This window comes from Camellia sinensis, chromosome 7, assembly GCF_055761805.1.
Source record: "Camellia sinensis isolate YWXY chromosome 7, ASM5576180v1, whole genome shotgun sequence".
NCBI classification, from domain to species: Eukaryota; Viridiplantae; Streptophyta; class Magnoliopsida; order Ericales; family Theaceae; genus Camellia; species Camellia sinensis.
In genome coordinates, this window is record NC_138967.1 from 186569041 (window position 1) to 186585203 (window position 16163).

General features: G+C 34.7%; 1 long non-coding RNA gene across 2 annotated transcripts; it reads left to right on the forward strand.

Annotated features, from left to right (window-relative positions):
* Positions 1-471: 471 nt before the first annotated feature.
* On the forward strand, positions 472-15886 carry LOC114293994 (uncharacterized). 2 transcript variants are annotated; one of them, XR_003640314.2, is made up of 4 exons: positions 472-688; positions 3033-3102; positions 10710-10834; positions 15462-15886. It is a non-coding gene; the product is annotated as an uncharacterized LOC114293994 (long non-coding RNA). The 2 variants fall into 2 exon arrangements; XR_014336577.1 differs by having other exon boundaries at positions 485-688; positions 10710-11668.
* Positions 15887-16163: the final 277 nt, after the last annotated feature.

The window sequence follows — 16163 nt, forward strand, 5'->3', positions numbered from 1 at the left end:
TTTACATTATCTTAACATTTTTTTTTTTTATATTTCTTTTTACACTTACAATCCGAACAAAGTTTAAGGGTAAATTATGACAGTAGTTCCTGTATTTTAACCCCTATGTTATTTTGATCTTTGTAATTTCAATCGGCTCGATTTTGATTCCGAATTTATAGTTTTAGTTCAATTTGATCTAATTAATTACAATTCTTAGCATTTTTTTTTCAAATATACACATAAGTGGCATGTTTCATAGTTTTGATAGTAAAATTATAAATTTACTCAGTTCAGTGTGTTAATCTCAATTAATTTAGTAATTATTTTTCGTTAAAAACACTAATAGCATTATCAATTGAATCGAATCAATATAAAATTTCAAATTAAGAGTCAAAATTAAATCAACTAAAAATATATGAATCAAAATGACAAAAGAAACAAAATTGTAATTTTTGTAAGTTTTAATATTTTACAACACTTGTATCTAGTAAACCCAGTCGTCTTGTACACATTTGGTGAGAGGAAGGAAGTCATGTTTGAGCTGATTAACTTTCGTTCAATTTTTTTTTAAAAAAAATTGGGGCCTGTTTGGGAAATTTTCAACACTCTCTCATTCTTTCCCCCCTGTGATTTTTTATTTTTCTTGGACTTGGCCGATCCCTTTTCCTAGCAACCTGTAGCCGGATAACTTCCCCGACGATCACAGGTTAGTTTTCTCACTTTTTTATTTTTTATTTTTTCTACATGAATTGGAATTGGAGTTAGTTAATTGTTTTCTCATTCAGTTATGGTATTCTTTTGCAATGTGGGAATTATAATTGCAATGGGTGTTTGATAGGAGAGAGATATAGAAGAATGATAATGGTATCTCGTTGGGTCTCTTCTTCTATTTGCTGATTTTGGGTCTGAATGTGAATTGCTCTTATTCTTTTATCTTGTTGTGCCATTGCTTTAGGTAATTGTTTTCTTCTTGCTGGAATAGTTCTATTTTTTTCACACACAAACAAATCCTCTCTCTCTCTCGCGCGCGCACGAGCAAGAATGCTGGATCTGATCGTGTGTGTGTGAAGTGTTTGTTAAAATGTCAAGCTGAGAAGATATTTGCTATTATAACTTATTAACTTATGCACATCCTGAGACATCATAGGTAAAAATATGAATTCATAGATATGTTAGGGCATCTCAAGCCCTTAATCAATACCCATATCAAATTTAAATTTGAGTAAAAAACCTCCCAAAACTCTCTTCACTCCTTTACTTAAGCTCATCCCCTCAACCCTTACTCCTTTATATATTTTGAGGTTCTTTTTTTGTTTTCTATATACAGAGAACATAAAATATGTTTCTTCTTCTTCTTCTTCTTCTTCTTCTTAGCGTATTTGGTATACATTCTCAAAACATTTGAAAACTAAAACAAGAAAACAAGTTTCATAAGTTACCAAAAGAGGGGAGTTGTCAGAGGTAGTGGCCGGAGCAGATCGGGTGGCCAGTGGACAGGGGTGGGGGATGAAAGAGGGAATGCAACTTGTTCTAAAATTATATGAAAACACATTTTTCTTGTTTCCTCAAATTCTGAAATTTATAGCTTTATTTATTTATTTTTTTAAGTCAAAACAATTGCCAAATGTGTTTTTTATTCCAATTTTCAAAATAAATAAATAAAGCTAAAACAATAAATAAATAAATAAATAAAAATTCACCCTGAGATTTACAATCCCAATTAAAAAATATGCGGAGTTTCCAATTCTTTGGGATCAAATTAGGTCATATAAGAGGCTTCCTATCCACTAAAAACACAAAATTTGATGCCGATATCAATGCAACAAAGTAAGTACCGAGAGGACATGAAAATAAATAAATACGTAATAAGCATTCTAAATGTGGTGATGATCCAATATGGTTAGAGCCTAAGAAGCACGAACATAGATACAGATGCAGACACGGGACACGGCGATTTCAAAAAGATGGGGACACAGACATGGAAAGGACAGTAATAAAATATGTTTTAATATATTTTTATTTGATATCTAGATTAATATTACATCTACAAACAATCAATATTAACAAAAATAAACTCTACTTCTATTTTTTTTTTTTTAAACACTTACAGTTTATATCTTTTTATTTTTATTTTTTTATGGATGATCTATTAAGTATTAAATCTAAAAAAATAATAACAAACATTCAACATTATCAAAAGTATTAAATTAAATGGCGGAAAACAACTTGACATGTCTTCAAAGTGTCACCGGAGTGTCCCCTAAAAATAAATAATTAAATAAGGGAACATGCCATGTGGTGTGTCCCGTACGTGTTCCTGAAGTGTCCGCATGTCCCCGAAGTGCTCATGTGTTCGACACAGTGCTTGTTTTAAAGTGTCGGTGCTTCATAGGTTAGAGCTCATTCCTCTCTCGCTATAGATAATTTCATTTCCAATAGTCACATTTTGTGTCCCCAACCAAACTTTTGGGATGTGTGCAATTTTCCAATTATTCCCACCTTCTAACTCTCTATTCAGACTCGAAATCAATCCATCAGACATATTAGCGAATTCAAGCAATTTAAGGTTGGTTAGATGTTCAATGCCAAAGGGTAACTTTTGTACCAATTCACATTTCTGGAAATTTAACTGTTGAAGAAGAGGCATCAAACCAGCCTCCATTCTCACCCATCTCAATCCTTCTAATCTATAGAGGAATAAATTCACAAGCCCTTGAAATTGACCAGCTTTGGAACACAATCCTTTCCCTTCTTATGTCTGAAGAAGTACAAGATCAACCAAATTGGGCAAACCTTGAAGGGAGTAAAATCTTACTTTGAAAACAAGTGAATTTACCCTACGATCATAGGTTAGTTTTCTACTCTCTCTCTCTCTCTCTCTCTCACTATTTGGTGGAGCTTCTCTATCTTTATTTAATTACTTTTTTTTCTTCTAATTTTGGATGAATTGGAATTGAAGTTAGTTAATTGTTATCTCATTCAGTTAACTTACTGGGTTTATGGTATTCTTCTGCAATGTGGGAATTATAATTGCAATGCATGTTTGCTAGGAGAGAGACAGAGAAGAAGAATAATGGCCAGTTTGGGTGTCTTCCTATATTTGCTGCTTTTGGGTGCAATGTGAGTTGTTCTTATTCTTTATCTTGTATCACTGCATTAGGTAATTTTTTTTTCCTTGGCTGGAATAGTTCTATTTCCCCCCTAGGCTTCTCTCTCTCTGAACGACCACACACAAACAAACCCGCTTTCCTTCCCTCTCTTAAGAGCAAGAATGCTCCATCTCATTGTGTGCGTGCGAGGTGTTTGTTAAAATGTCAAGCTGAGAATAAGACATCCAATATGTAAAAATATGAATTCACAGATATGTTAGGCCATCTCAAGCCCTTAATCATTACCCGTATCGTATCAAATTTAAATTAAAGTAAAAAGGAAAAAAAAAAAAACCCTCCACTCCTCTACTTAAGCTCATATCAAAGAGATATGCCCCATCCCCCCATTTCATCACCTCCAATTGCATATCAAAATAAGGTTTACTAATTTTTTTAGTCAAATCAAGAGAGATGGGCTTTGGGCATCTCCAACCCTAGACTCAAACTTAAATTTGAGTAAAAAGTTATTAAAATTCCATCCATTCTTTTACTTAATTTTTTATCAATTCTACTCAAATCAACAGGCCCTTTTTCCAGAATCACTAAAAACAATATTTATACGTTTATAAACGTAATCTGATATATATACTTGTTTCCACAAATTCTTGTGCTTGCCAACAAAAATTTCTAATCACACTACCACTAGCAAAAATTCAAAATTTTAATTTTATTTATTACACTTACAATAATAATAATAATAAACATACACCCACCTTTTAAACCCTAATAAGAAGATGAGGAAGATGATGAGGAGAGTGGTGGGGTAAGATAGAGAGAAGCTAGGGGGTGGCATCAACTGTAGTGGATGGTGGCGTCGGCAGTGACAGTAGTGGTGGCCAGTGGAGATGGTAGTGTAGGGGTGGGTTCACAAAATAGGCTCAGATGTTTTGTTTTTAATAATTTTAGATTAGGGAAAAACTGTAATAAAAAAAAGAAAACAGTGGCTATTATGAGACAAAAGTGTCGTGTAAATCAATGAGAAGAATTAGGGTAATTTTTTAATTTGACATTAAGTCTTAAAAGATCAAATGATCGAATACGATTGATCTCAAACTATGCATTTTGTTATATTTTGACTCTTAGAATATGTTTTCTGCTTTTTTTTAGTCTCCAAACTAAGTTAAAGAAATATTAGAGAAGTTCAATTTTAGACATACAAATTCACCAATAATAATGTGGCAAGTGAGTTTGGCCCTATATAATTGAGGGTTTGGTCTTCTTTCCAGTTCAAATATGAAATTGAGACAACTTGAGGAGCCCATGGGGTTACCACAAATCAATCTAAAATATTCATTTTGTGGAAACCATACATATCATCCAAAAAAATGGATGATCTATTTTCAAAAACACACTTGTCATCCATTTTTATAGAGACAAATAAGATAAGATGAATAGAATACAATTATCGGATTGATCTAATTTTTTCCATGGATGATATACAATTAAGACCCTACAAAATAAACAATTCAGACCATAGAAACGAGACTCGTATTGCATCCCACAGGCCCCTCAAGTTCCAATTTGAATTCAAGAGAAGCGTAATCCTTCTCAAAACATTAAAAAAAAAAAAAAAATGAAACAAGGAAACAAGTTTGATTAGTTACCAAAAGGGGGGAGTGGTTGGAGGTGGTCGCCGGAGTGGAGAGGGTGGCTAGATGACAAATGGGTGAGGGAGGCAAGAAGGAAAGAAACTTATTTTGAAAATAAGTAAAAGCACATTTTTGTTGTTTCCTCAAATTTAGAAAACTGTAACCATTTTTTTTAAAAAGTGAAAACAATTACCAAATGTGTTTTTTATTTTAATTTTCAAAATTTCTTAAAGCTAAAACAAAAAATTAAAATAATAAACAAAAACATAAAAATCTCATCAAACGAACCCTAAGATTTACAATCCCAATTCAAAAATTTGTGAAGTTACCAACTCTCTAGGATTAAAAGTAGGAGGTCAAATAAAAGGCTCCCGATCTACCAAAAAAACAAAAGTGGAAGAGAGAAGGAAAAAGAAAAGAATAGAGAAAAATTTGATCCCAATATGAATACAACAAATCAAGTACCTAGAGCACATGAAAATAAATAAATACATAATAAGCATTGTAGTTGTGGTGATGATCCAATATGGTTAGAGCTCCCTCCTCTCTCTCTATAGATAATTTCCTTTCCAATAACCACATATTGCATTTCCAATCCCAACTTTTGGGATGTGTGCAATTTTACAATAATTCCCATCTTCTAAGTCTCTGTTTAGCCTCGAAATCAATTCATCAGAGATACCATCCAATTCAAGCAATTTAAGCTTGGTGAGATGTTCAATGCCAGAGGATAACTCCTCTACCAGTTCACAATTTTGGATATATAACTCTTCAAGTAGAGGCATTGAACCAACCTCCACTCTCTCCCATCTCAATCCTTTTAATCTATTGAGGTATAATCTCACAAGCCTTTGAAATCCATCAGCCTTGAAACACAATCCTTCCCCTTCATATGTCTGAAGAAGTTCAACCTCAACCAAATTGGGCAAACCTTTAGGGGATTTCAGTGGATCATCATCCCTTAACTTACTCCATGCTAAACTTACTCTTACCAGGCTGTGCAGTGAAGGTATCCAATGCGGTAACTTATGCAAACTTCCTTCTAGGAAAAGTGTTCAAAGAAGCTGAGGTGGTGAAGAAAGAGAATCTAGATCAATGATCTCATCTTCACTTCTCAGCTTTTGAATGTGTAACCTCCTCAGTTGAGTCAATTTCCCTATCTCTACCAGGAAAATGCCACCATTATTCCCATGGTTTGTTTCAATGCAACAAAGTTTCTGTAAGGATGACAAAGTTCCTATTTTCACTGGGGTTTTGAATCCGGATTGGCAATGAAAAGAAATATAAGGACTTGGTTGGTATCCTTACAACAAGATATGGCAAAGTCGTTGGATATCATCAAGCAACTCATGACATAGGTACCTTTAAGGTCTAGTGTTTCCAAGTTCTAGAGCTTTCCAATCAACTTCGGAATTATTTTTACATTGGTTTCTCTCAAACTTAAATACCTAAATTGAAGTAGTTTGGAAACTTCATTTGGAAATGTTTCCAACAAGGAACCTCTCAAGTCCAACACCGTTAGCAGCAGTAGAGCATTACTTGACGATGCAAGCATGGGGAACTTGGACATTGTATCTATTGTACTGAACATCAGTAAAGAACGAAGTTGAGTGAAACGCTTGCTTTCTTCTATATTTTCCAAATGATTGTGGATTGATAAGCACCGCACCTTTTCAGGCCATGCTCTGCTTCATTCACCAACTATTGTCATAATATTTTGCTCTCGACTTTGAAACAACAATTCCACGCCAAAGGTCATGGATGCGATACATTTTGACCCTTCTATCTCATCTCCTCTTTGCGACTTGAATTAAGCTTCTATTGATTAGCTCATTGAGGTAACCCTCGGCAACTTCTTCTATCATCATTCCTTCTTTCATTTCTACAAATCCTTCTGCCACCCATAACCGAATCAATCTCTCATGGTCAATCAAACAATCGTCTAGAAAAACACTTAGCTATAGAAAGCAAAACTTTAGATAGTAAGGTAAATCAATGTAACTGAGTGACTATTTTTTTCATGCTTTGAAATTTATCATTTCCTTGTAGTTCTGCACCAAGGCTGCGGTAGATCTTATCACACTCATCCACACTACTCTTATCCTTTATTGCCACAATTGCAAGCGGCAATCCCTCACATCTATTCAAGATGGCTTTTGAAAGTCCTTCCAAATGTGAAGGGCAATAATTCTCCATAAATGTTTTCCTGCAAAGCAATGTCTAGGATTCTTCGGGAGGCAAGGGCTGAAGATTATAGACATCACCATGATATTATGTACTAGCGAAATAGGCTAAATCTGCATTTCTGGTTGTCAGCACTACTCGATTGCCACAATGGCCAATGGGAAACACATATCTAAAAGATTGCCAGGCATGAATATCCCATACATCATCAAAAACAAGCACATACCTCTTTCGTTGCAGGAAAGCATTAATTATCCCTTTCAAGCTGTTGGTATCCTTGTTGTCCATCCCTTGTGGGACTAGTTGCTTGATTTCTTCAAAAAGTTGTCATGCGCTCAAATTCATCTCTGATGTATTGGATCTCTTCTTCAACTCCAGTCAACAAATTGGCCTCTTGTTGGAGGAAGGGTGCGAAGTTGGCTAGTAGATGGAACATTGCACTCTCAGCCATTTTTTTTTTTTAAATGTGTTTTGTTGTAGAGGAGTAGCCTTAGTTGGTTGGGTTTGAAGGGAGGAGGAAGATGAGAATAGAATAATGGCAGTCTGAACTCTAAACTGAGTTTGTGATTAAAGGTGAGTAGTGAGTTTGAAAATTGGGGATTTGTAATGCTGAAATTCAATTGGGGGTTTTAGTGATCCACGTGGGGGCATTTACTCGTTTTGATGTGTAAAGTCTCATTTTCTTCCTATTGAATTTGTTTTTGCAGTTCTGTTAGTACAAATTATGCTAACTCCCAATTGACAGGAATTAGCCAACAATTTTAGCTAAATAATCAAGCAATTGTGGAATTGGTTCAAATGCCTCAAAAGAATGATGATTTCTTTGAAACAACTAAAAGTTACAAAGTAAACAAAGAAAACAAGTAATTTCAAGATGAAACTACTAAAGTTCGCAAAAGTTTACAAGGATACGAATTATAGAAGAAACTACTCCTAAACTCAGAAAGCTACTCCTAGATTATGCTAAGTCCAAAAGCTAAGTTGTTGTGTTGTCGATGCCTTCTTTCTCTACAAATTTCTGGCCTTTATACTTCTTTTTTCCCATGCCCCCATGATCTCCTCAATCTGCAACTGCTGCTGTGTAACTACTGCAACTGCTGCTGTGTAACTACTGCAACTGCTTCCTGGCTTCTAGGCCTTCCAATCACATTAGACCTTCACTTCTGTCTATCGAACTTCACTTCTCGAGTTGACACGTGTCAAAAAGCCCTACCCTTTCCTCGACAGAAAAAGATCCCCACCCTATCCATGCTTCTTTTTGCAAGTCACCCACTAAGCCCATGACTTAGCTAGTAACTACTCCATCACCAGCACTGTTTAATGCACGTTTATCAATCTCTTTCATATTGCTTGCCCACTTAAACAATTGTTGAACTCTTAGGGTCTGCCACATGTCATATCCATATCCCAACTGGTCCATCTGTCAACAAGAATCAGCAAAAATGGGTGCAAACAATGCCCTCCTCATTTAAGATAAAAGTTAATTTTACCTTAAATGATATAAAAGACAAAATCTGGGACAATCCATATTTTCTAAAATTCATAGACTATTTTGGCCATAATCGACAGGCCCCAATTAATGAGACTATATTTACGGTGCAAACAGTACCCCAACTCTTTAAGAATGGAATCACTCGTACTTACTAAAACAAGGCATATGTCCACACTCATAACATTTAGCAAAAATTTTGAAACCGCAAAATATTACATTTTTTGTGGAGTTCAACATGGTCATCATTATTCCAATGTTCCTTGTTTAAGGTATCACTGCCATACTTTCGCTTCAATCAATATTGGCAGTGGCTCTTCCAACAAACTAGTCAGCAACATTTTTTTTTATATTCTTTCTTTTGCCGATTTGTGAACTCCCCCAAACGTCACTTTTTTTTTATTCTTTCTTTTGTCAATTCATGCAAAGTATAATCAATTGGCCATTAGCCGTTAAACTAGCCTTCTGTCGATGCGTCGACATTAAACAACTGGCCATTAAATTGGCCTTCATACAAAGTATAAATAATTGGTCATTGGCCATTATTGGTTGGTCTGGATTGTTTTATATGGTCATTTTTTATTCCATCAAACTTACAAGAATAAGATATTATTTTTGTCAACCAATTTATCAAAATCAATTTTTGATGTGAACCACAAACCCATGGTGGTCGTTGGGTAACAGAAACTATAATATCAAATAGTTTTAGAAAATCAAAACTTTTGACAAAATTAACAATGTCAAAAATTTCAAATTCAACAAATGCGGGTTGTTCATGATTTTCAGCCATGTTTAGCTTAAAATCATGCCCTCCAAGTAAATCTTCACCATCATTTTGTGATAGATTTTTATCATTTTTTGTGAAACGGGGCTGTTTTTCTTTTTTAGCCATTAATGGCTTGTCACTCTTTGCCATGTTTGGCAAAAAACCATGCCCCCGAAGCATATTTTCACCCCCATTTTGTGATGAATTTTTAACGTCTTTTGAGAGAATTGGCTGTTTTTCTATTTTAGCCACTATTGGCCTATAAAAATTCTCTAAAATCATGTTATCTTCATGACTTGGTATACTCACCCTTCGAGCAACATACCTTGGCTTTTCATGAATAATTGGCTCCTTAGGAATATGGGTATTAACCTCCCAAGCCACATTATTTTCATGCCTTAATTTTTTCTTAGCCACTAAGCCCTCTAAATTATGCTCCCAATATCGAATTTCTTCATCATTTAGGTAAATTTGGCCTTCAAGTTGATGAATTTCAAATAATATGGAGATGATGAAATTATCTGAAATCTTTGCTGATAAAAAAAAATTAATTTATCTTCTTATGGCCAAACTTTCACCCTCGCGCCAATAAATTTCATCTTTACAATGCCGAATCATTCTTTCCATATCATTTATCATGCCATTATGTTGGCAATGGGTGTTAGAATTATTGCCATAATATTGGCAATCTTTAGACACGGAAGATGAGACATTCCATTGATAATTTATATCCATGGGAATACTGCCATTCCATTGGCGGCTTGCATCCATGGGTGCATAAGACACAGACATGCCACTCATGTGGCTTTGATGCCTCGTTTTTTCCATTGTTTCAAATTAGGATGTTGTCCCACTGGGCGTGCCAAAAATTGTTAGTAAAAATTATGCTAACTCCTAATCGACAGGAATTAAACAATAATTTTAACTAAATAATCAAACAAAAACAATCAAGCAATTATGGAATTGACTTCTTTGGAACAACTGAAAGTTAGAAAGCAAACAAAGCAAACAAGAAGTAATTCCAAGAGTTCACAAAAGTTTACAAGGATATGAATTATAGAAGAAACTACTCCTAAACTAAGAAAGCTACTCCTAGATTATGCAAAGTCTAAAAGCTAAGTTGTTGTGTTGTTGTTGAAGTCTTTTTTCTCTGCAAATTTCTGACCTTTACTTCTTCTTTCCCATGCCCCCATGATCTCCTCAATCTGTAACTGTTGCTGTGTAACTGCTACAACTGCTTCCTGGCTTATAGGTCTTCCAATCACATTAGACCTTCACTTTTGTCTGTCGAACTTCACTTCTCTTGAGTTGTGTCATAAAGTCCTTCTAACCTTCCCTCGACAGAAAAAGATCCCCACCTTGTCTATGCTTCTTTCTGCAAGTCACGCACTAAGCCCATGACTTAGCCAATAACTACTCTATCACCAGTACTATTTAATGCACGTTTATCAATCTCTCTCATATTGCTTGCCCACTTAAACAACTGTTGAACTCTCACTTGACTCTGCCACATGTCATATCCATATCCTAATTGGTCCATCTGTCGACAGGAATCAGCAAAAATGGGTGCAAACAGGTTCACATGGAGCCATCTTGCTTGACCAAATAAAAAATAGAAAGAGACAAGAGTGGGGGGTGTTGTTACTGGCCCCACGTGGTCCCGATCAAAATTCAAGTAATATCACAACTTAATGGGAAATTCAATTGTATGCAATTTTTTGTTATGATTTTTATGTTTTTGATTATGATTTATTATGTTATCAGTTATGATACATTATGATATTCATTATGTCATTATTTTGTTTATGATTAAAGAATTATTTGATTATTTATAAAGAAGCACGGGTGCGGGTACGAGTACGGTACGGGTATGAGTGCGGGTACGTCGATACGGCAAAACCTCAAAAAAGTAGGATACGGGTACGGCTGCGGTACGCCGATTTTTTTTTATTTTTTTTTATTATGGTTAAAAGATCCAACCTACAAATTGAAATTAAATATCAAAACTAAAAAGTATGATTGATTATTAATTTTGTTCTAATTAATTTTTATAATTTTGTTCTAATTAATTTTTTTGATTATTAACATTATATAAGTATGATTGATTATTAATTTTTGTGTTCTAATTTATTAATTTTTTTGATCTATTTTTTTAAATAATTTATAAAGGCTATATATATAATATATAAATAAAAACATATCATACACATATATAAGTATAATTTATAAAAACATAAATAAAAATATATAATAAAAAAATAAAAAGTTATAATAATATAATATAAATTATAATTTATACTATATATATATATATCTATATATAATATCTATATCTAGGTTTCAAACAAAGTCGAAGAGAGAAACAGAGTCGAAGAAAGAGGAGAGAAAGAGGCGAAGTGAGAGAGAGAGAGAGAAAGAGAAGGCGAAGGTCGTCGGAGGTCGTCAAAGGTCAATCGAAGGTTGTCGAGGTCGATCGAAGGTCATCGGAGCCGTCGGAGCTTCAAACCAGGTACTCCTCTCTTCTCTCCTCTCTTCTCTGTTTCTTCTCTTCTGTGTTCGGAACAGCTGAGTTCTGCCGTACCCCGGCGTACCCACGGCGTACCCAAGCCGTACCAATTCTCCCAAACGTACCGAGACACTGTTTGTCGTATCCGGTACGCGTGCAGCCGTACCGGTACGCGTACCAGCACCCAGTAAGTACCCGGTACGAGTACGGCACCATTTTTGGAGTACCCATCCTTCATATATAATGTGATGCTTGATCATAATTATTATTTTTAATTATGCTATCACTTGAACAAAATATTTAGTAATTTATTTAAAGAGTTTTCGATGCATTAGGCAGATGTAATAGTTATTGAATTTTTAATTATATTTGAATAGTGAGTTTACTCCTAATTGTTTTATTATTAGTTAATGGTGACATGGTATTGTACTGAATTTAAACTCCCACGTGTGTGGTACTAGCTAAATATCTCTTGGTTGCAAAAAAGAAAGAAAACAAATTGCATAAAGAAAATATTATATATATTCTTGTTTTTTTATTTGACAGAAAATGTCTTCTTTTTTTAAAAAAAAATATTTTACATATTTCTTATTGTTCAGTTGAATAAATAAAGAGTAAGTAAAATATGTTTTTAAGAAAACTATTTTTGGTCTTAGTCTCCAAAAATAATTTCTCTAAAGATTTGGTAAGTCAATTTTTAGAAAATTCACTTTCAACTTGGCTATTCCAACACATTGAACTTTTCAAAAGTGAAAGGGTAGATCTTTATTGGTTTCTACCCAATGCATAGAGTAAATTTTTTTTTTGTTTCAAGTGCCAATTAAATACCAAAAAAAAAAGTTTTCTTTTTTGTGTACAAAATTAATTTACATAAAGAATATTTTTAGGTGTAAAATATTTTGGGATTTAGGTGTAAAATCTATATAATAAAGCAGGATGATTTTTGAATTTGTCCTACACACATTTGTCCTATTAGAACATTTGAACGACTCAGATCTATTCAATTTATAAAACAACGGCTGAGATATTGTAACGCCCTCAAAATAACAACATTAAACCCATCAGATAAGACATGCATTTACATATAAACTAACCACATTCTTTTATTCATTAGAGTTCCATTACATAAGTATTACATGTTAACATCAAAACAAAATGCCCTACGGGCTTACAGCTTTCCAAGTTAACACTTGGTTACAACAAAAGAGTACTAACTCGTACACGTTAAGCCCTTGGCTTGAAGTTACATGTAATACATCAAAAGTTAAGCGACAAAAGTATGTCCGCCTCTAGCCTCCCAGCTATGTCCTTGGAGGTGGCATGCTACCTGCACCTGAAAATGATATTCCCATATAGGGTGAGCCACAGCCCAGTAGAAATACACTAAACCAACCATGAACAATGACTAAAATATTAGCAATTGATAGATGGCCAACACTGATACAATCACATAAATCACATATTTATGTCATACGACTTATGAGTCCAAGTTTCCTTTCATTTTCCCTTTTTCAACGGATAGGCATATAAGCACTAACTACATTCTCAACAGATATGTATAACAACAATATCCACATTCTCAGATAAGCAAATAAGCTATATCCACATTCTACAACAGATATGTATAACCACAATATCCACAGATTAGCATATGAGCTATATCCACACATCACAAAGATAAGCATATAAGCTCTATCTTCACTTCTAGACAAGCATATGAGCTGTATCTACGGAGTTCATCCCCTATCTTCTCCCAACACTATCCGGTTTAGAGGTACATCCCCTATCTTCCCCTAAACCGCAGAATACATCCCCCATCTCCTCCTCTACACATAACGTATACAAACACAATGGTTCTATATACAATCACACAATACATACAGTTAATGTATTCTATCAACCGTCAAGTTCCATGACACATTCCATTGATTAGTTTCTGTTTGCCTAATCATCATGCATTGTCTACAACAATCACGACTATCCTCCACCGATAGCCCAAAGCAGTTATTTCTAACAGAAAATAAATGCACAATGGATATACAATCAACATTTCATTTCCTCATTCCTCACAATTAATTATCTCAATTAATTAAACAATGTAATTAGGTCAATTCCCATAATTAACATTTCAACCCTTAGGTCCCATTTTCATCAATGATTCAACATTTATTCCATTTCTCTATGCCAAACATGCATCTAGGTTTATTATGAATAAAACCCCAACTTTTGTAAAATTACACAAAAGCCCCAAACTTTCACAAAATTACCAAACCAACCCCAACATCTCAAAATACCAAAATTTAAAGACAAAATCCATAGAGAGGAGTAGGATATCCCTACCTCGAAGTTTAAGCCAAAAAGGAGATGAAGACTCGAAGACCAACGTGCTCCAAATCCAAACTTTTTCAGATTAAAACAAAGCTCTCAACGCCCTCTATCTTTTTAACAAAAGCCCTAGGCTAGATTCACACTCTAGGGAGATCAAATCTTAGAGAGAATATAAGTGTAGAGAGAGAGGGTCTCGGATCTAGGGTTTAAAAGAAAAAGAAGGTGAAAAAGTGATGTTCAAAAACGCTACTGCCCGCTGATATAAAACACGCTCGCTCGAGCGAAGCCTTCGTCGCTCGAGCGACCAGACACAGAAAACTCTCGCTCGAGCCAAGAAGTTCTCGCTCAAGCCAAAAACTCAAAAGTGCGCTCGAGCGAAGGAATGCTCGCTCGAGCCAACAACTCAAACCCTCAGGTCTGCAACCAGAAGCACGCTCGAGCGACAGACCTCTCGCTCGAGCGAGGAACAAACCAGACCGCTCGAGCCAAGAAAAGCTCGCTCGAGCCAAGAAACGCAACTCTCAGGTCCAGAACCAGACGCCATCGCTCGCTCGAGCGAAGCCACTCTGGCTCGACCCACCAGACACAACTCAACTCTCGCTCGAGCGACAAAGTCCTTGCTCGAGCGAAGGTCCAAAAATCTGGGCAGCAACACTAGGCTCCCAAACACAACCAACCTGAAACAAACCTGCCCAACACATCCTATAACTCAATAAGAAGTAAAAAGGATGCAAACAAGATAATAAACAACTACCAACATCCACGGACACATGTCCGGATCACTGTACAACAAGGGTAAACCCGGGATCACTATAGATATATTTTTCAAAAAATATCTTACAAATTAAATGATAGTAAAATATCCTACAAATTAAAAAATATCCTACAAAAAATATATTTTTCTAAAAAACATACTAAAAATTGCATATGCCAGTCTCACATCAAGCATTGAAGGCCATAAAGGGCATTTTGACACATCTATTTATACCATATACTATCATTCAAAGAGCCAAACACGCTATGTATTTGACTTTCAGTAATGAAGTGGAAGTCTTAGATGTGTTTTATTTTTGTAAATAATGTTCTTTTCACGTGTCTTGCGATTCATTTAGGTGGAAAATGAGAAATTGATTCTAATGCTCTCCAAATGCCTTATGTGAAGCTGACATAAGCATTTTTCATATTTTTTTTTTAGACGATAGTTAGGATAGGGGACTGCATTGAATCAATGTGTACAGTTTAGGAATGTAATTGATACAAATTAAAAACTACAGACCAAAATGAAATTAATGGTATACTTTAGGGATATTTATGTAATTTGCCCTTTATTTTACTATCATGAAACTAAACTTGAACTGTGTGGGTAAATATGGATGTTCAACTGAAATTGATTGTTGTGTGGATGTAAAACCCAGGTTAGGAATTTCACATATTATTTCTTTATTAATTTATCTTGTCCAAACTGCAGATAAAAGATGCTTACACACTCAAGTTCTTTGAAAACAATTCAAGCCGCCTGCCAAAGTGTTGCAATGATGCAGACACTGTGAAGCTCCCTTTCTGCCAAATTCGAGGGAAGTATAGAATGGAATTACCTGGATACAATACAATGGACCCATACCCACATATGAATGAAAGGTGCCCATCTCTTCCCCCAAAATACTCTAGGCCTAAGGGTTGTTAAAAGTCTTCTGATTTGTTTATTCTGTTTCAGAGTTTTTATACCATTGTTTTGTATAATACTAGGTTGTATTTTTTATTTTTCTGTATACAACTTTTCTGATGCAAAGACTTGAAAGATTTCAAAAGTTTAGTTGATGTAGGTTTGATGTTGTTTGTAAATTTGCTACCACAATACAAAGGGAGTAATAGTAATTTCATTGTTACTGCACAGTTCTACTTTGGAATATCCTAATTCACAAATCTAGATGATGGAATAAGGTTTGATTTGGAAGGCAACTAATTCAAAGATCAATAAATTTTGGAAGGCATCTTACAAAAATTGTGAAGTTAGATCTAATCTATGTAGAGTTGAAGTGCCTAATATTGAATGTGAACTTTGAATCATATGGTCATGAAACAAAAAATTTAACTGAGTTCATATATTATTCTCATTCGTTGAGGTTTATAAAGTTTGAAAAGTAGTATCCAAATGCTTTTTTGCAGCCCT